The sequence below is a fragment of the Chelonia mydas genome, chromosome 5 (genome assembly GCF_015237465.2).
Source record: "Chelonia mydas isolate rCheMyd1 chromosome 5, rCheMyd1.pri.v2, whole genome shotgun sequence".
In the NCBI taxonomy this organism is placed as follows: Eukaryota; Metazoa; Chordata; order Testudines; family Cheloniidae; genus Chelonia; species Chelonia mydas.
In genome coordinates this window covers 94,204,944-94,226,313 of record NC_051245.2, presented here as the reverse complement: position 1 = coordinate 94,226,313, position 21,370 = coordinate 94,204,944, and the positions used below count along the sequence as shown (strand labels likewise).

At 41.7% G+C, this 21,370-nt stretch overlaps 1 protein-coding gene across 2 annotated transcripts in view; it reads right to left on the bottom strand.

The window, feature by feature from the left end:
* TRPM6 (transient receptor potential cation channel subfamily M member 6) overlaps positions 1–20,661 on the bottom strand; it is a 115,844-nt gene extending 95,183 nt beyond the window's left edge. The window contains exons 1-3 of one of the 2 annotated variants that reach the window (XM_043547501.1): positions 20,588–20,661; positions 19,300–19,338; positions 5,623–5,803 (exon numbers count right to left, since the gene is read on the bottom strand). The gene's annotated coding sequence lies outside the window, so the exon portion shown is untranslated. Of the gene's footprint in view, positions 1–5,622; positions 5,804–19,299; positions 19,339–20,587 lie in introns of those variants that run through there. The other variant, XM_043547502.1, reaches the window with a different exon arrangement.
* Positions 20,662–21,370: the final 709 nt, after the last annotated feature.

The window sequence follows — 21,370 nt, the reverse complement described above, 5'->3', positions numbered from 1 at the left end:
TTGCTTGTGGAAACCTACTGGAACCCTTAGGGTAAGATGACAGTTCTTTTTTGTTTTTGTTGGCCTGGTCCCCTGATAGTTTTTGAGCCCAAAGGATGGGCCCAAGATTATGCCAGCCTGAACTTGGCTGCCTGTGACAGGCCTGTAGAGTGAGGTGGCCATTCTTTCAGGTAAAAAAAATAAATAAATCCCACTTAGAAATGACAACTCCCTGACCACAAGGGGAAAAGGCACATTTATCTTCTGTAGTGATCCCAGGTTAAATTTTGACATTGAGGGAAAATCCCTATCCCATTATTACACCCTCACAGGGGCATGAGGAGGGGTATAGAGCTATAGCTTATCTAGGGTACCTGCAGACTTCATTAGAACAGTTTACAATTCTCAGAATACCCAACACATCCTTGCTTGAAAGTCCATCCTTTTGTCTCTTCTGGTTTTTTACAAAAATATTTTACTATTTGAGTTTCTAACTCTGAGTTGGAGTGCTGGTCTTCCTGTACTTTGTGGGGTTGTGTGTACGGCACACCTAGAGGAAACAACACATCTGTGATTTGCAAGGCTGCAGTTTGTGATAGTGAGCTGGGGAACCCAGCACTGATGATTATCCTGTGTGAGGGTGAACAAAGGAATTAGGTGCTGACGAATATCCAATGTGCTGCACTCCATGAAGGTGAGCAGAGGAATGAAGTGTTGAGAAATGTCTCTCTCTTGTACTCTGCAGATTTAGGCAGCTTAAGGAAACACATTTCACTGTCACTTTGTGCTTCTCAGAGCACCTCCTACAGCAATCCCCCGAGTCAGGATCTTCAGAAGATGAAGGGGATCGAGGGGCTCTTTTTTGTGCGCTTTATGTTCGGGTGACTCTCAAATGCAGAGAGTGATATTTCATAGTAACAGTCCTGTGAAGAGGGACCCTGTGGTTACTTTTTGAGCAACTTTCTTATCCTGAGATAGAGGGCGTTCAGGCAAGAGGTTTGTGCTGGACTGGGGCCAGAGGGGGCTTCTCTGGGTCCCATGCTTTGTTCAAGGGAGATTCCTAGATGTGGCCTGGAGATAAGCTGACCCTACCCCAGGAGCACACCAGGCTCCAGTCTTGGAGGTTCAAAATGAGTACTTGGGCCACTTGTTACACTATGAGACGGATCTGGGCTGACACTGTTGGCCAGGAGTAGTTCTGGGCTACTGCAGGGCTGGCCAAGCTGTAGAATGGAAGGAGGGGTTGGGGTGAGGACCCCTTATCAGGATCTCTTTGCTCTGTCTGCTCTGGAACACTATTGGTAGCCCCCTGCCACTGCAGCGGTGTGAGGGAGGGGCTGGGCAGCTGTTCCACAGCCAACAGTTGTGGCTAGCATGGGCTTCAGCAGCTCGTCAGGAAGCTTCCCTGGCCCTTTGGTACAGTGCTTCAATCTTCACTCCTCAGGGATGGAGGGATGAGGTAAGAGGGAGAGAGTTGCTGATTGTGCTGGTCGGAGGACTGGTGTCCCTGCCTGTGCCAGACCCAGGGAATTTTGCTGCTGAGGTGTTGCCACTGCTTCCTGGGAGTACTCCTGCTTGGAGACAGAGGCTGCAGGAAATCCTACCAAAACCCTGCCACAACCTGAGCACTTGAGAGAGCCCTGGGCCTCCACAAAAGAGGCATAGATCTCCGTGCAGGCACTTAATCAGCAGAGAGGTATAGGAGACAGTGTCTGGCTCTCTCTCTGTTCTGAGCCTTCTCTGCCATGCTGCATGCTACCTGGAAAAGCAGGGGGCACAGAGAGGCACAGGGATTCAGAGAAGAAAAGGGATCATTTCTGCTGATAAAGGCAGATCCTGATGGTCTGAAGATTTTAAGCCATTTTTTTTCTTTAAATTTGCTCTGCAGTAGGGGAAGAGCTGGTCTGCCTGCCTGCAACTGGAGCAGAAGATGACATCTAGCAGTTTCTCAGAGTACCCTCTCCTGCCTCTGATTGACAGATTTGGTCTGCCTACGTAGAGCAGAGGAACTGTCATGGATCTGTGGACCTCATTGTGAGTAAGAACCAGACTGTTTTGATCACAGTGTACAGTCTGGGAGTGTGTGTCGTTCTATTGGCAAGTTAATGATAGAAGGGTAAGGTAGATGTCACTTGATTAGTAAAAATCTACTGATTCATAATTTCAATGCTGTCGGTGGCATAGCGGAGGGGGATTTGCTGTCCTCTCAGCTCCAGGTCCACCAATTGGTGGAAAGGTTTATAGAACAATGTCCTTAGAAATGGGTCAAGTTGGGTGTCATTTGAAAGCCCTTTTTCTCACGACCAGCATGGTACCAACCATGACAAACCTAGAACAATTATGTAGATATACAGTCCAGAAAATATTTTTAAAAATTAACTATTTTCATTATACTTTAACACAGGAGTGTCAGGCATGCACCCTCACAAAGTTAAATTGCGGCCCTCGACTGACAGTAGCTAATTATTATGTTAATGATCAGAACATGATACCTCATTCATGTTTTTAAAGTTACAGATTACTATAAAATGAAAGGGGCCCTTCACACTGATTTGCAATTACCAGCTAAAAAGAAGTAGTTCTATTGCTTATGAGCTTTGCTTTTATGCCAAAAGAGTTGTAGTAAGGCGTTTACTACTGTTTAAGGTGTCAGCATCCAGCCAGAAATTATTGGAATCCATCTGCAAATGGCATGCACAGTTACATAACATACATTACAAAACAATTAATTACAAACCCAAAGTATTACAAAATCCTTGAGTTTACATTGGTTTTGATCATTTTTAGGCATCAATGGGAAGACAGAGCATACCGACTAGCAGCTGCGTCTTTGAAGAATATCACCAGGGAGCACCTGGTTAAACACAATGCTCAGTGGCACCTTACATACTCTAAGAAGTGTGCCCATAAACTAAATCATGGCAAGGTTGGAGAGGAAGCACATCAAGAATCAGGGAAAAGTTGAGAATCAGGGACAAGTACTAGCTGTGGGCAAGACTCACTGTGACTGAATGCACCCTTGTATTCACACCCTACATATTACTGTAATAATCTTTGTACAAAATGTCTTGGGAAGTATCATTTGAAAACTAATAGCTCACTAGTCAATAATATCATGGTGAACTGTATGCAACAATATTGTGTGTAAAGTTATGAAATCCACCCTGTATAATAATAAAAGCACATGTTCAAACCCATCTAGCACCAGTTAGGGCACAACCAGTCAAGCAGGACTTAAAGGGATGTATGGTTACCGCAATTTGCAAATAATCTGTAAATAAAGTCCTCAGACAGCGAGAGAGAAAAAGAAGACAAAGAAAAACTGCATCTCAGCACACAGGATAGCACTATATGAGGGGGGCTGAAGTATAACAGTGAAGGGCAAACATCCCAAAATATCTCTCTCCCTGTCCATCTCCCTCCTTGCACCTAAGATGACAAAAGAAACAGCTGTTGGACTTTGTGGGAGAGGTCCTAACCTGAAGATTTTGATCAGGAACACGGTTGGAAGGATATGGTAAGGACTTTACCTGGAATCCAGTAAAGTTTGTTAAGTTAGGAACTAGAAAGTGTTTTATCTTTATTCTTCATATAATCATTTCTGAGGTTTATGCCTTATTACTTGTACTCATTTAAAATCCTGTCTTCTTTTGTTAATAAACTTGTTTGATTGTTTAATCCAATCTAATGTGTTTAAATTAAATTGCCATTTAAGGTGGCAAGTTGTTGTGTATTGTTCCCTTAGAGGGACAACAGACCTAATATCTCAGGAGAGGGATGGACAGTACAGAACATATATTCCAGGGGTCACCCTGTAGTAGTGGCTGGTGAGAGCCAAAGTGTGACTAGAGTATGGCTGGCATGCTGCAGTTACTCACAAACACTCAGCGGCATCTGCATGCTGGTGACTGTGATGGATTCAGGTTGGGAGCTACAGCAGCATTGCATTGCAGGGCACCTCAGGTTACAGGGCAGGTGATGATACAGGTCCTCACTGCTCTAGATAACACGCTGGTATATGCGAAAAGAAAAAGAGGACTTGTGGAACCTTAGAGACTAACAAATTTATTTGAGCATAAGGTTTCGTGAGCTACAGCTCACTTCATCGGATGTTACACTTGACTTATAGTAGGTCCCATGACATGTGTTTCAAGAAGAACACCTGCTTCTTCTATGGCAAGCCAGAAGCCCAAAGGCATCCATTAAGCACAGTTTCAACCCATGAGACAGGAGAGAAACTATATGAGGCAGCCACTCTGAGTGGGAACGTTGCATAAAAGTAAAGTTAAATGGGTGCACTGACCCAAAAGACGCCCATGCAAATGATATTGTGTATCACCTCAAGTGCAACACCAAGAATGTATGTAATGTGTTTCATCAAAAAGTAAAAGCAACAGAAACAAACACTGTTTTTACCAGTGCAAACTGTGTGACTCAGCCAAATTCATAAATTGCATAAATTTTATCAGAAGGCATTTGATTCAACCTCTAAAGACACTCTCCTCGCTCTGAAAGTGCTTGGAATGGCTGAGACAGTCACTGGTGAGGTCATAAATGCACTGGAATCATTCATATGTCAAGTTTACCATTTGAGGACCAACATTACAATACTTGCAGAGTTACATTAGTGGTTGTTTTCCAAGAAAAAGACAAATGACCAACAAGGGGTACATTTCCACCCGCTATCAAGAGGGAAAATTATCAAGAAATGGAATGGCTCCAGGATGACTGAATGAATCCAAAACTACCCTCCCCTATAGGGCGTATGTATGTCTTGGAGGATGGACTGATCCCACCTGTCTTGTGTGAAATACCATGTTCTCCCAAATCAATTCTTCAGCTAATGAAATGCTTGGGTGCAAAGCTCAGATGCTCATTTCCCTGAAAACATTTGGCCAACAGCCTGCCCTGTATGGAAATGTATGAATGTGGCCCAGACAACGATCAGGGTGACAATGCATCTAGGAGTGGTGCCCTAGATGGAGAAGATAGGACTTTGATGAATAAATGTTTTGAATCCTACTTCTCAAGGCTAACTTCCCTAGGATTACCAAAGATCAATGTTTTTTTCTGTGTAGGCACTGCATCCCTGTGTTATGGTATAATTTAAAAAACATTGATTTTTAAACATTTTCTCAATAAGTATTTGTTCTAGGTTTGTCATGTTTGGTATCATTGTGCTCATGGGAGAAAGGGCTTTCGAATGATACCCAACTCGACCCATTTCTGATGACATTGTATTATCAAAATTTCCTCCAGCCAGAGGACCCGGGGCTGAAAGCCTGGAGGTCAGCAAGTTTCCCATGCCATGTCGCAGATGGTGACACCATTAAAATGATAATTCTGTGGCTTTTTACAAATCAAACAACACCTCCCTTACCTCTCTACAATTAACTTGTCCACATAATGAGATTTTACTACCTTCTGCTCCCAGACTAATAGTGTAACATGAAGACACTATATGCATGCTTTTACTGGGCCACTTTGAACTTGGTCTGTTTTCTTGTTTCAGCCAAACAGTTTGAGGTTCACCTAGTGCTAATTTTAACTTGTCCAGTTTCTTTATCATTAAAATAGTAAAAAGAGAAGTCATGTTAACCCAGCATTGTTAAAATCAAATAAAGTTGTAGTTTACAGGCAAACCTTGGCATGGTAAGTGTGATCTCCGTCTTGGAAATTGATCGTTCCAAATGAGTCAGTAGGACTTGTACGTGTATGCTTTTCGACAGACCATTCTTCATTCTCCTTCTCTCTGGTAGACTGGTAGACAGGAGAACTATACTCTATCCCAGGATGATCTCTAATCAGCCGTCCACAGCAACATCTCAAATTAAAAATAGAGTCATGCATTACATAGATTATCTCAAATACCACTTGTTAAATCTGCAAAGTTGGCATCACACTACATAGCAATCTGCCATCAAATTAAATTTAATCAAACTAAAACAATTAATAGGGACAAAGAGACATGGGATTAAAACACCAACACACTCAGCTATCTCTGGGTCTTGTCTCTTTCTTACACTTTGCAAATGTTTGTATAGCTTGCCACATCCATAAGCTATTAATGAATTAAACTGAAAGTTGAATTTCAGGCTTACAATGCGCAGCCTTCTGGATTTCTGGATCCCAGTTAAGATAAATAGTGGGATTCTAAAATGGATTATGATGATGATTAATTTATTTGTATTGTGGTTGCACCTAGGAGCTCCAGTCATGGACGAGTAGGACATCACAAGGACAGGGCTGCCCTTTAACTGGATAGAGATTAAGAAGTTTTCTGCTATTTTATCTGAACTACTACTTAATTGAATGTAATAAAGTACGTCCACTGAAGTAGAATGTTAATGAGACATTAGCAGAATTGCATTTGGCATAGAAAACCCACAGCAGAAGACACTACTATTCAACAAGTTCTTAGTCTCGCCTTCTAGCTTAGTCTATTAATACACCTGGCATCTTCTCTGGGAACATTTCAGGTTTTAAAATATTCTTGTGATATTCTAAAAGTTGCCATGCCCTTAGCAATATTCTCCCTCTGATCCTGTCTATTTCTATAGGGAAAATCTGGCCAGTCTACCAGCATTAAAAGATAGGAGTATTTTTAGTATCCTAAAAATCATGGATGAGCAAATCAATCAGTTAAGAGGACAAACTATTCTGAACTCCAATCTTTTCCCCGAATCAATCCAAAATTTTAAGGATTTAGATTGCTTTCATAAATCTGCACCCAGCGAGCTCCCACCATGTCCCTCAATTTTTACCATCCACCCAAAAGCCATCCCCCAATCTTTCCTTCTCTGTTATACCTCAGCAGCTCCCAACATATGCACTCAATGAATTCTTGAGCACCTCTGAAACAACAGACCACATACAACTGAAATCAATAGCTGATCCAAGGTCAACAGTAAAGACTAGACCTGCAAAACCCCACAACGGGATCAAAGTTAAGAGGTTTATGGAAGCCTTCCAGAGAGACAGGGAATCGTGTGAGTGGATCCCTGTGTGGGTACAAAATGTGTATCTGCTTCCAATCAGCAAACATGGTACGTGGATATCCACAGATTTGTAGGGCTCTACTTGTGAGGAGCTGAACATGGGAAGTTGGGGATACAGAACTGGTTCTCTTGCAAAAGGGAAGGATGGGAGAAGAGAACTGGCAGGGTTTGGAATGGATAGTTCAGACAAGTATCTCAAATTTTTACCACTTATCTGAGCCAAAACCCCAAATCTTTTAAGGTTTGCCTAACACTGTTAAAAGCAGATTTAAAAATTATAACAAATGGGGATGGTTTGCTACAGAGAAAAAAATAGCTACAAAAGAGAGGCATAGGCAGTAAACAAAGGAAGCAAGAATAAAAAAATGGAAGATAAAAAATAAGTCTAACCAAGTGAAGGATGAAATAGCAAGAAGAAAGAAAGAGCAGATAAGAAAGCAATACAGAACCAAAAAAATTATTTTAAATGATTGCCAACTCTCTTTTGTAAGATTCCAAAAAGAGGGGGAAAATTACATCAACAATGTTTAAAATAGCAGTGTCAATCTACACAAAACTTAGGACAATCATCACCTCCTGTAGATCCTGAGAAATCTGAAATGCAGACTTCCTGGTCTCTCTACCACAAAGAATGATGGCACCATAAGGTTTGAAATAACCATTACATTTTAAGCCTCTCTTTTTATACTGTGACAGACTGGAATACCATCTGAGGGAAATCATGTTTGAAATACTTAATCAGAAACAGGATATTAGTCTTTCCTCACATAATACTCTGATTAAACTAATAATTAAGCCAGGGAAAACAGAGCTGCCACAGAGAGAACCTAAAGCTATCACATCTGAACCCGAGTACATTGTATTCAGCACAGCAAGGTCATTGTTTATGAAGGTACTTTTTGGTACCTAGAGACTTCTTAATTATACATGCATTCAAAACTCTTTGATATAAGCAAATAAGCTTAATTAAATTTGAGCTATTCAGTGTCCTACAAATGCAGATAGGAGGAATGAAAACTCACATAAATACTGAAAATAAACTGGTACACACAATGGAGAATTGAAGAGTTGTGGAAATGTAACTAGCCTCACTATTGCTTGTGCAATGATGCTTGATTAAAAGTCAGAAGGTAATGAGGACTCAACACTTGAAGAACAAAACATAATGAGACTGCTTAGTAAGCGCTCACTTCCAAGACAAACAAGCATTCTGATTCAATATATAACAGTGGAGAGAAGTTTGTGGGGGACAGAGAACTTCTCTGAAACAAGGATATGCCACACAGACCCGAGGGGTTTGTCTTGATTAGGCAAAGTGGTTCAGTTTCAGTTGGGTTTAGTTAACATGTGCTAGCTAAATTCAGTTTAAATGTAGCCTTTTTCTGAGTCAGGACAAACCCTGAAGGATTAACAGAAAACACAGACCTGTCAGAAAGAGGCCAGAGATGGACAGACGCACACACACACACAAACACAAACTGTAAGGCAGAGGTGGGCAAACTACGGCCCGTGGGACCGTCCTGCGCCTGCCCACCTTCCAGGCTTTCAAATAAGCCGTCTTGCCGCTTTGAGCGGCATGGTAAGGGGGAGGGCGGGGAGGTCCCTGGGGGCAGTTAAAGGACAGGGGGCGGTTGGATGGGGCGGAGGTTGGGGCGGGGGGGTCAGGAGACAGGGAGCAGGGGAGGTGGGGTCCTGGGGGGTCCCTGGAGTCCCGGGAAGGGGGGGGGACAGAGAGCAGGGGGGTGTTGGACAGGGGGTGGGGTTCTTGGGGGGAAGTTAGGGATGGGGGTCCCAGGAGGGGGTGGTCAGGGGACAAGGAGCGGGGTGGGGGGGTTGGATGGGTTGGGGGGCCCGGGGAGCCTGTCAGGGGACAAGGAGCCGGGGCGGGGGGGCGGGTTGGACAGGTCGGAGGTTCTGAGAGGGGCAGTCAGGGGGCGGGAACTGGGAGGGGTTTACTATTTTCAAAGTAGAAACCTCTTTACCAAGCTGCTGCTGCACCTTCTGTAGCTTTCTCCCAGCCTCTCAACTCTTCCCTCCTCCTTCCTGTTTGCTGTCCTTTAAGACTCCCAACAGCCAGTGCTCCCAATTCTAATAATTACAAGCAGCATCTAAACACCACATTCCCTCCTCTCTTAAGAAACTCTCCCAATTAAAATAAACATTGTTGTTCTAACCACAGGAACAAATATGAAACAAGACACTATACTGTTGGCAGAAATATTACACTGAAAACACTGTAGATACTACATAACATAGTCTCTAGTCCAGACAAGTAGTCGTCTGGGTCTGATGGGTCATCTCTCAAGCCCCGGTTCCAGTGCAATGTCTTGTTATGCTGGTACTACGGTGAAGTCATCCAATGCAGACTGGGTGTTGGCATAATCTCCTCTTGGTACATAGGCAGGTGCAATATAAGAAGCATTCCATACCCACCCATCAGAAAGTCGATAGGTGTAAGGCCCCTTCTTCTCTATGATTTTAAGAGGAGCTGTGAATTTATAGTCCCCTTTGCGTAAAATTCCAGGTTTTCATATTCTAATGAAGGAACCACACTCAAACTTTGGTTCCTTAGCACCCCGCCGATTGTCTGTGAAAGCCTTAGACTTTGATTGGTTCTGTTCAACTGTTTTTCTCACATCATCCTCTTTTGGGGCATCAGGTCATGCCTTTAACAATCCAGCAATGTTCAGTTTAGTATTCATCTGTTTCCCTTGCAGTAACTCTGCAGGTGATCTTTGCGTTGTGGCATGTCGTGTAGCCCAGTATGCTTGCAAGAAATCAGTAGTGAAGGTTATCCACAATCGCCCTTCCAGTTTAGCCGTTTGCAAACTCTTTCAAACTTCTGTTAAACCGTTCGATTTCCCCATTGGCTTGAGGGTAATGTAGGGATGACCTTCTGTGTAAAATGTTCCTCTCTGCTAGAAAAGTTTCAAACTCCAGGGAAGTAAATTGACTACCATTATCTGAAACCAGTTCTTTGGGGTTACCTTCCCTGCTAAAAACTGAAATGAGGAACTTAATTACTGTAGCAGAAGAGATTTGCGATGTAAACGCTACTTCAGGCCATTTACTGAAATAGTCTATTAAAGTGATGGCATAACAGCAGTCAATTGGAGCAGTATCAAAGGGTCCTACAATGTCAATCGCCACTTTTTCCCATGCAGATTCAGGAAGAGGAACAGGCTATAATGGAGGAGTACATGTCACTGCTGTTTTATCATGCATTTGGCAAGTGACACAGGATTTTATGAGTACTTCAGTTTGAGAGTCCATCCCTGGCCACCAATACAGATCTCGTAGTCATTGTTTGGTTCGGACAATTCCTTGATGAGTATCGTGTGCCAGGTCTATGAGTTTTGACTGTAATTCTTCTGGCACAAGTAGCTGGTGTGTACCTCGTAGCACACAGCCATCAAGCAAAGAAAGTTCATCCCAAACTCTAAAATAAGGCAGCAAAACTGGGTCAAGGTTTTTAGGGTTACTGGGCCATCTCTTTGTCAGAAATTCCCGTAGTTTTTGTTGAATTGGACACGCTAAACACGCAGCTTGAAATTGTTCTCTTTTAACTGCAGTGAGAGTGCTTATAATAAGCGCAACCACTACATCCTCATCCTCCAGTGGACCATCTGGTGAAGGCAAAGGCAGGTGAGAAAGGCAATCAGCTACCACATTTTGGTTTCCAGGCTTATATTCCAGTTCATAATTGAAAGAGAGTAGTCTTGCAGACCATCAAGCAATACGGTATCCTGCTCTTCCCAGTCCTTTTGTTGTGATCATCATTGTCAAAGGGCTGTGGTCTGTGCGCAACTTGAACGTGTGGCCCCACAGGTAAGTTCTCCATTTTTCAGTAGCCCAGACACAAGCAAGTGATTCTTTTTCGACTGTAGAATATTTCCTCTCAGCATTACTTAGTGTCCTTGAAGCAAATGCAACAGTCCTCTCTGTGTTGTCCTCCTGAAGTTGTGTGAGGACAGCCCCAAGTCCATAATCAGAAGCATCAGTAGTTACAATTGTGGGCAATGCAGGACTGAATAGTGCAAGTACTGGACTATGTACAATCAAGTCTTTCACCGTTTCGAAACTAGCTTGTGCATCCATTGTCCACACTAAGGTTGAACTTCCCCATAGTAATTCCCATAACAGTTCAATGACAGAAGCATAATTGGGAATGAATTTTGCATACCAGGAGATAAGACCCAAGAAGGAACATAAGGTTTGCAAATCTGTTGGAGGAGGAGCATTTGAAATTGCCAGGATATGATCTGGATCTGGTTTTAGTCCAGCCTGTGAAATTGTTTGCCCCAGAAAGGAGAGTTCAGTTTGTCTAAATTTGCATTTGGACCTATTGAGCTGGAGGCCTGCCGTGCTGATGCAGTTTAGTACAGACTGCAGGTTATTGTCATGCTCCTCAGAAGTATTTCCAAACACAATAATATCATCCAAATAGCACTGAACTCCATGTTGATTCTTCAGAACCAATGACATCATTTTTTGAAAGGCACTTGGGGCAGATGCAAGACCGTATGGAACATGTTTAAAACGAAATAGTCCCTCATGTGTAATAAATGCTGGGAGGTCTCTGCTATCTTCATGCAACATAACCTTGAGGCATGCATTCTGCAAATCAAGAGTAGAAAACATCTTTGATCCATGGGAGTTCTGCAAATACTTCTTCTATGTGAGGAAGAGGATGCCTGTCAATCACAACAACTTTATTTGGCTCCCTTAAGTCCACACAAAGGCGAATGCCTCCACCCTTCTTCTGCGTCATTACTGTAGGTGAAACCCATTCTGAGGAGTCAATCTCTTCGATCATGTCCTTTTGAACAAGCTTTCTAAGTTCCTCTGAAACAGCTTCCCTGACTAAAAATGGTAAGCGCCGTAACTTCTGTCATACAGGCATCACATTATTCCGCACTTTAACTTTATGCAGAAACCTATAAGCACAGTCGAGTTTCTCCTCAACCTGGTGTTGGGTCCCAGCTGAAACTGGTGTGGGTACCTCAAGAGTGCTTTGCTGAGGAAGATCAATTCGTCCATTAACTACCCTGAGATTTAAAGCAGCCAATAAATCTCTGCCAAGGATAGGAGTGCCTTTGTGGACAATGTAGAACTCCGCAGTTACACAGCAATCACCAAAAGTAACTATTGCTGGCAGGCAGCCATGTACTGGAATATGGTTTTTCAAATAGCACACCAAGTGAAGTTTGGGTTCAGTAAGAGGCACATCTTTAAAGTAATGCAGATAGATGGAATCAGGTAGTATAGATACTGCTGAGCCAGTGTCCAACATTAGCTGAATAGAGTGTGGCTTGCCTGAGGGTGTGGCAGAAACGTTTACAGTGCATTTTATTTGTTCTGGAATATGTGCAGTAGTGATTTTGTCCACGCTCAGCACAGTAACATCTGGTATTGTAACTGCATGCACCTGTTGATTGAACTGGCTACTGTGACATACTTTAGCAAAATGTTCAATCTTTTTGCAATGATTCTACTGAGCTACTTTTGCCTGACATCCTGTGTAGCTTGCAAGGTGTTGTGGGGATCCACAGTGAAAACATGCTTTTACTGTATTTTGAATTTGCTGATTCAGTGGTTTTTCATTAGTTTTCCTCTTGCAATTGTGTTTCCGCAGTGGTAGTGAACTTTTCTGCAAAGGAGTCATAGCCTGGACAGTGCCTCCTGTATCCATGCTCATTATTTTGGCTTCAGCTATAGTTGACTCAATCTGAGTAGCAATGGTTATACTTTTTCTAGTGTAAGCTGTGGTTCTAGAAGTAAGTGTTCTCCTACCTGAAGCATGGTTGTTTTCTCAATGAGCTGGTCTCTAATCATCTCATCTGTCATATTCCCAGAGTCACAAATTACAATCAGATTCCTCAGGGAAGCAATATACTGCATTACAGTTTCCCCTGGTTTCTGCTCACGTTGGCACAATCTGTAGCAATTAGCTACTACATTCACTTTTGGCACAAAAATGTTCTTTAATGCAGTGAGTGCAGTCTCATATTTATCATCTGCAAGGGGAAAAGTGTAAAATATACGCTGTCCTTCTGCTCCAAGGCAGTGGATTAGCAGAGCACACTTTCTTACTTCAGAAATCTCTGTAGCACTGATTGCAAGCAGATAAGTCTTAAACATATGGATCCAGGTAGTAAAAGCAATAGGAGGCTTGGGTGGGGGGGAACACACAGGTGTGGTGTTTAGATGTTGTTTGTAATTATTAGAATTGGGAGCACTGGCTGTTGGGAGTCTGAAAGGACAGGAAACAGGAAGGAGGGGGGAGGAGTTGAGAGGCTGGGAGAAAGCTACAGAGGGTGCAGCAGCAGCTTGGTAAAGAGGTTTGAAAATAAAGTCCTGTTGAAGCTTGTTAGTGCCTTGCCTGGTTGCTACAACATTTTGGTGATGAGGATGGATCTTCTGCCTCTGAACACACCTGCACCCTTTCTGCAAAGCCCAGGTGAGCCTCCAATTGCTTTTACTTTTGCCTTTTTTTAAATGATATGCATAGGAAACACTGTCATACAAAGTGCAATTTACACAGTCTACAACCCTTTGACAATTACAGTGAGAGTCATTGTCAGTACAGTCATTGCTTCACAAATGTTACTTGGGTGGGAGCCAATTTCCAGAAAAGGAAATGGCTACATAACACATGCACCATAGAGATAAAAAGTACATTCCACAGACAATGAGAGCACTGCAAGACCCCAGGTTAGACAGACAGAGACACCCTAAAACGGATTAGCATATGTCTGTACGTGGGTATATCCATCAAACCCCACTCTGTTTTGTGAATACCCTTTCAATTGTAAAACTGTGCTGTGCCTTCACTTCTGCACTGTGGCCTCCATCTTGAACTGAAGCACCCACAACATGTTGGGGAAATTCTTGCTCCTAACAGACTTCTAACAATAAAGAACAATCTTGGCTTTCCATAAATGGAAGCTCCCTAGAACAAGGAATAAGTTGTAGCCCAGGGAAACCAGTTCTCCTAGTCTGAACTTCAGGTGGGTGGGAAGTAAGCAATGAATCACTTGAAAAGAGACTTGAAGCCCCTCAAAGGGGTCACCTAATAGTAGGGACTTGAACTTCATAAAAGGACAAGTTCTGCTCTGAACTGGGTCTCGCTCTCCAGCTACCCATCTGCTGACAGAAGACAAGACTGGGCAGGTGGAAAGAGGGTGCACAAGAATCCAGGATTCCCTGGAAGGACACTGCCTATGACAAAAAGGGTTCTCAGGAGAGGTCAGGAAACTGAGACAGGGTCTTGCATGCAGTTATATATATGCAGCTATACATAGCTCTGTATATCTACTGTGCTGTAGCTGTGTTTAAAAGTGCCTTTACAAAGTCTCTGTGTTACTTCCTTTAACTGTCACAAACTCCCCGAAGGGTGAGACAGTAACCCAGAGTACCCACAAGGGTGGAGTTGTGCAGGTGTGCTTAAACTCCTGGGGAAACTTGGGGTCTAGGGAAGCTACTGTCCCATGCCCTGAGAAGGGAAACCAGGAGTTGGAGTTTGTATCTCATGAGCGCATTTAAGAGACAGTGCCTGAATTCTGTTCAGATTACAGAGTAGCAGCCATGTTAGTCTGTATTCGCAAAAAGAAAAGGAGTACTAGTGGCACCTTAGAGACTAACCAATTTATTTGAGCATAAGCTTTCATGAGCTACAGCTCACTTCATCGGATGCATTCAGTGGAAAATACAGTGAGGAGATTTATATACACACAACATGGAAAAAATGGGTGTTATCATACACACTGTAAGGAGAGTGATCACTTAAGATGAGCTATTACCAGCAGGAGAGCGGGGGGTGAGGGGGAGAAAACCTTTTGTAGTGATAATCAAGGTGGGTCATTTCCAGCAGTTAACAGCAACATCTGAGGAACAGTGGGGGGTGGGGGGGGAATAAACATGGGGAAATAGTTTTACTTTATGTAATGACACATCCACTCCCAGTCTCTATTCAAGCCTAAGTTAATTGTATCCAGTTTGCAAATTAATTCCAATTCAGCAGTCTCTCATTGGAGTCTGTTTTTGAAGTCTTTTTGTTGTAATATTGCAATCTTTACGTCTGTAATCGAGTGACCAGAGAGATTGAAGTGATCTCCGACTGGTTTATGAATGTTATAATTCTTGACATCTGATTTGTGTCCATTTATTCTTTGCATTTGCTCCAACCCCTCAGACAGAGACAAACACCTACAAGATCTCTATCAAGCATTCTTACAACTACAATACCCACCTGCTGAAGTGAAGAAACAAACTGACAGAGCCAAAAGAGTACCCAGGAGTCACCTACTACAGGACAGGCCCAACAAAAATAATAACAGAACACCACTAGCCATCACCTTCAGCTCCCAACTAAAACCTCTCCAACACATCATCAAGGATCTACAACCTATCCTGAAGGATGACCCATCACTCTCACAAATCTTGGGAGACAGGCCAGTCCTTGCGTACAGACAGCCCCCCAACCTGAAGCAAATACTCACCAACAACCACATACCACACAACAGAACCACTAACCCAGGAACCTATCCTTGCAACAAAGCCCACTGCCAACTGTGTCCACATATCTATTCAGGGGACACCATCATAGGGCCTAATCACATCAGCCACACTATCAGAGGCTCATTCACCTGCACATCTACCAATGTGATATATGCCATCATGTGCCAGCAGTGCCCCTCTGCCATGTACATTGGTCAAACTGGACAGTCTCTACGTAAAAGAATAAATGGACACAAATCAGATGTCAAGAATTATAACATTCATAAACCAGTCGGAGAACACTTCAATCTCTCTGGTCACTCGATTACAGACCTAAAGGTCGCAATATTACAACAAAAAGACTTCAAAAACAGACTCCAAAGAGAAACTGCTGAATTGGAATTAATTTGCAAACTGGATACAATTAACTTAGGCTTGAATAGAGACTGGGAGTGGATGTGTCATTACACAAAGTGAAACTATTTCCCCATGTTTATTCCCCCCCTCACCCTCCACTGTTCCTGAGACATTCCTGTTAACTGCTGGAAATGACTCACCTTGATTATCATTATAAAAGGTTTTCTCCCCCCCGCCCCGCTCTCCTGCCGGTAATAGCTCATCTTAAGTGATCACTCTCCTTACAGTAAAAAGAAAAGGAGTACTTGTGGCACCTTAGAGACTAACCAATTTATTTGAGCATAAGCTTTCGTGAGCTACAGCTCACTGCATCCGATGAAGTGAGCTGTAGCTCACGAAAGCTTATGCTCAAATAAATTGGTTAGTCTCTAAGGTGCCACAAGTACTCCTTTTCTTTTTGTGAATACAGACTAACACGGCTGTTACTCTGAAACCTCTCCTTACAGTGTGTATAACACCCATTTTTTCATGTTCTGTGTGTATATAAATCTCCTCACTGTATTTTCCACTGAATGCATCCGATGAAGTGAGCTGTAGCTCACGAAAGCTTATGAGCAAATAAATTGGTTAGTCTCCAAGGTGCCACTAGTACTCCTTTTCTTTCTGTTCAGATTAGTAAACTTAAAAGCTCATGGGATCCAAAGCTTACGGCAGCCTGGTGACCATCCAGAAGGGGGAGTCAGTTTGGGCTGTCACAGAGTCATTATAGTGTTGTGTTTGCAAATTGATGCTGCTCAGAAGCATGTGTCAGCCTTTCCAATGTATTTAGTAAAGTTGGTAGAATAATGGAGAGTCACCTATATATTCACAATTAAATACTCAAATTTGATTAACAGCTATTTGTGAGCTCATGCCATTCATTATTTGAAAATATTTGTATAACCACCTGCACTCACTAAATGTTTGCAAACCTTGAGACCCCATGTCTTCCTTCTGAGACCCCATGTCAAAAACAACCCAATTTGAAAAGTAATTTGCCCAAACTATAAGGCCAATATTTACAAATATCAAATACAACCAGTGCCATCTGGAATGATTCATGAATAATGTCTAGACCAAAGTAGGCCTAAATTGGTTGAGTTTTTGTCCCAATAAATACAGTTTTAACCAGTTGTAACATTTATGTCTGTATTAAGCTTTGCCAGAAAAATCCTTTCAGAATGAAGCTTTGTGCATATCTTTCAGCTAAAAAACAACAACAAAAAACAAAATCCTTTGTTTTGAAAAATGTAGCTGGATGCAATTTTTATATTTATAAATGTAAACACTGAAAAGTGCACACTAAAAAAAAATTCGTAATTATTGGACCTAGTTCTTATTTTTACCAGTTTGTTAGCCATTGCTTTAATATGCAGTAACTCATGCAGTTGTTTTGTTTCAGTTTCCAGATTCAGCAAACACCATAGCGGGAGGAGACTTTCTATATAGAACAAGTGCCAAGGAAGGTCAACATTCTGATCTAACAGCCTTTACAGTAGCATCTTAAATGTACACTAGTGCAAGCTGTGCACAGGCACTCATGTTAATTTCAAAGGTGGGATCAAAAATCTGATGATGAACATAAGTAGTATGAATATCAGCTGCCTAAAAAGACCACTGCCCTGTTAAAATACACACAACTATGTGAGGTCCAGTGCATTCCCCTTTCCCATCTATGATGTTATCTGATTAATATATGACCATATAGATCATTGTTGCTACCACTGTTATACAATTGCAACAAAGGTTGTGCAAAAGTATGTCATGTAAGGTGTCTATGAAAAAGATATGGTTTGCTGAATATGATTATCCTATTTGCATGCATGCATGCATGATTTTTTATCTGAAGTTATTATGAATATTGACTCTATGCCTGTATTTCAAATGTGTTTGCTCCTGTGGTCACACCCACAAGGCAGCTTATTTCTATTTAGGCCAGCACATTGTAAAGGGACTATTCAAGTTGAATAGCCCATCAAAGAACACTTAACTCACAATGGACCATAAGGCTTATCCCTACCTGATGGCCCTTCCTGTGCACATTCTAGCTAGAATATGGGTAATGGCCTCTGCTATGACTCAGCGAAGCATGCAATGGCATGTGACCAAATCACGTGACCCTAAACTCCATCTTCTTATCTGGATTTTTCTATAAACTGTGCTAAGGGCTTTGTTTGGAACAATGGGTTTCTCTCCACATGGCAGAAGCTATAAAAGGCCCTGAAAACATCTCCATTTTGCCTCTTTCCTACTTTAACCTCTGGACTATGGACTTATACTAATGGGAGCATTCTAACCAAGGGCCTGAGGACCTTCCAAATCATTTGGAAGCAACCAGAAACTTAACAAACCAGCGGTTTATTTCATCACTGCTTCAAGCCTGAACTAAGACTTTTGCAATTATTGTATGTTTTTGATTCCTTTAACCAACTTTAAATCTCACCTTTCTTTATTTTTATAAATAAACCTTTAGATTTTAGATACTAAAGGATTGGCAACAGCGTGATTATTGGGTAAGATCTGAGTTATATATTGTCCTGGGCGTGTGGCTTGTCCTTTGGGATAAGAAGAACCCTTTTGTTTGATAAAATCGATTTTAAATAACCACTCATCATTAAGTCTAGTGTCTGGGTGTTAAACCCAGGACTGGAATTTCTAAGGAGGCTGCATTCCTGACTTCTTGTTAACCAGTGTGATGAGACAGAAGTTTACTTTTGTTGCTGGTTGGGTATATCTTATGGAAGAATTACCACCAGTTTTGGGGTATGGTTGCCCTATTTCTCAGCAGCTTGTCCTGAATTTGGTATTCTCAATTGTGACCCACTGAAGCACAGTGACACCACCTTAATAAATTAAAAGAAAACAGACCAAAAACTTTTCTAGTGGCCTCACATCCTTTACACTTCCAAGCTGGTTTCTACAAAGCGGGAGCCCTGAACTACCAATGTTATCTGCTGATGACAGATGCAAGCCCCAAAATTTTGGAGAGAAAAAAAAAAAAGTCGTGGTCCTTGTATTGTCCCCCTTCCACCCACCAAGGATTCCATTCCAACCACTTCCCATCTCATCTGATTCCTACTGCCTCTCACATCCCTTCCACATCCTGTGCCATTCAGCATATGGCTAGAACTGTTAGCTGCCTAGGAAGGAGTTTTGTACTATTTCTGCCTGGTACCCATCAGGGCAGGATTAAGACAATTTGCCACAGAAATCTTTCTTTGCACATTTCCTAGTGTGTGTGAATTCAGTCTTAGTATGCAACTTACTTTAGCAGAATCTATAATAAATTCTTCCAACCGACCACAGAAATTATGTTCTGACCATTTCAGTGGCTGCAATGTTTTGCCATTGCTTGCTGGATTAAGAATACCAATTGTTTCTTTAGCCCATTTTAGAAAGCATAGCCTCAAATTTATAAAGGTCTTACCTGATTAAGTTCTGGTATATCTGGCATCGTTCAGGACATCTGGAGGAATATAGATCAATAAAACAGTGTGTTATTATATACAACAAATCATCTGTAATTTGATGTATTAAATACTGGGTAATAAAAAGACGTGTGAAAAAAATTCTAAACAATGGTATTGAAACTTGTGTATAGACTGTAGTCATCATCTGAAGATTTGTTCGAAAAACTCAGTGTTTTATTTGGAATTTTAACTGTTATACTATTAGTATTTCATAGCTGGAGTCATCATCCTACTAAGGCATTAACCAGTTTAGTCTCTTGAGGACTGAAATGCTTTAATCTAACCCAAATTATTGAGATAACTGGGTAAAATTTAATGGCCTGTGACACACAGGATGTCAGACTACATCATCTAATGGCTCCTTCTGGTCTTAAACTCTATGAAACCATGAATTATCATTGTTTATTGAGCACCATCAATGTATTCAGAATTGTATGATCATAGTACTACCCCCAGGAAGTTTACAATTTTAGGATCCGATCCTACAGGCCTTATTTAGTCAAACCTACGACTTACTTAGTCATAAAGCTTGCGAGGGAAAAAAATGTTTGTTTTGTCAGTTCCTCAAATGAGGGTTGAAGCATTTTAATTTTTGACTCTTTCCAGTGTTCTATGGAAGAACAACATGATTCAGCTCACTCCTCAAGACAGAGGCCTGCTGATAGGGATACTGGGATTAACAGTAGCTTCTCTTCTTCTATTTAGAGCAGGTTCTACCTTACTGTTTGACACAAGGTCACATTTTTGGAGTAGGAAGGAGAATTTCCACGTACCAGTAATTCAGTTCTGTGAACTGCATCTCACATGGAGGCTCGGCCACATTTTCAGCTACCGGACTTAGAGCTACATGTCTGAAAGTCCAGAAGGGTCAACAGCTTCCAGTTTTGGTTTGCAACAAACAAACAATGGGGCTGTCATCACTTTACAAGTGTGTTGACAGAACTGTCTATGAAACAATTAATGAATGACACTGCAGTCCTACCATGGTTATGACTTTTACTGGCCATCAAAAAGTGATGAAATCCTCTCCTATATATAGCAGCATCTATTCTACACAATCTGTGCCTTCCTTAATATTTAAACAAAACATTGGTGTGAGCTTCTAACGGCATTGCAGCAGTGGACATGCTGCCCTCATGTAATTGTGGCACTGCAAAACTGTAAGAACAGCATCCACAGTATCCCTATAACATCTATCAGTTCTCTTTCAAGGTAATAAAAATAAAACCAAAACCACAACTATACCTGTGAGGATCTTTTGAGCTGGGTATGACTTTTGCACACTCTCTTTTATTGAAGACTTCTTCAATCCAAGATTTCTTAGACTGAAAAATAATGCCAAACAGAATTATAGTCCTGTACCTCAGAAAGCAAAATAAATAGTGACTACATAATTTCTACAGCGCAGGAACCGTAAAAAAATCTCAGAATGCTTTACACAATGATATGTGTGCAGTGTAGTTATAGCAATTTAGGTCCCTGGATATTAGAGACTAGGCGGGTGAGGTAACTTCTTTTATTGGACCAACAGAAGTTGTTCCAATAGAAGTTATTACCTCACCCACCTTGTCTCTCTGTTACCCTATGACGTCAGGAAACCAAATGCCAATTAACATTATCAAGGAGCCCAAATGAAAACCCTGAATCAGAACAACCCCAACACCTCACTCCCAAACTTAGAGGCATTCTATCTGAACCTGAACTTGGTAGTTTGGGTCCATCTCTTATTAATAAATGTGAAAGCTCACTCAGGGGAGGTTTAAGACTTACTTATAGCAGATGAAGTATCTAGGACAACCCAGAACTGAGGGGAGATAAGAAATAAATGTTGATCTGTCAGTATCCTCCTCCTTCTGGATTATATATGTTAAATGTCTAGTGTGTGGCTATCTTATTAAAGATGGAGGATTGCATTTTCTTGTTTTAGAGATGAATGTTAAGAATTGCAGTTGTCCCAGTTAAACATTTACTGATATGAAACTACAGAGAAATGCTGAAAAAGGCCTCTCCAAGGAGTTGATCCAAACT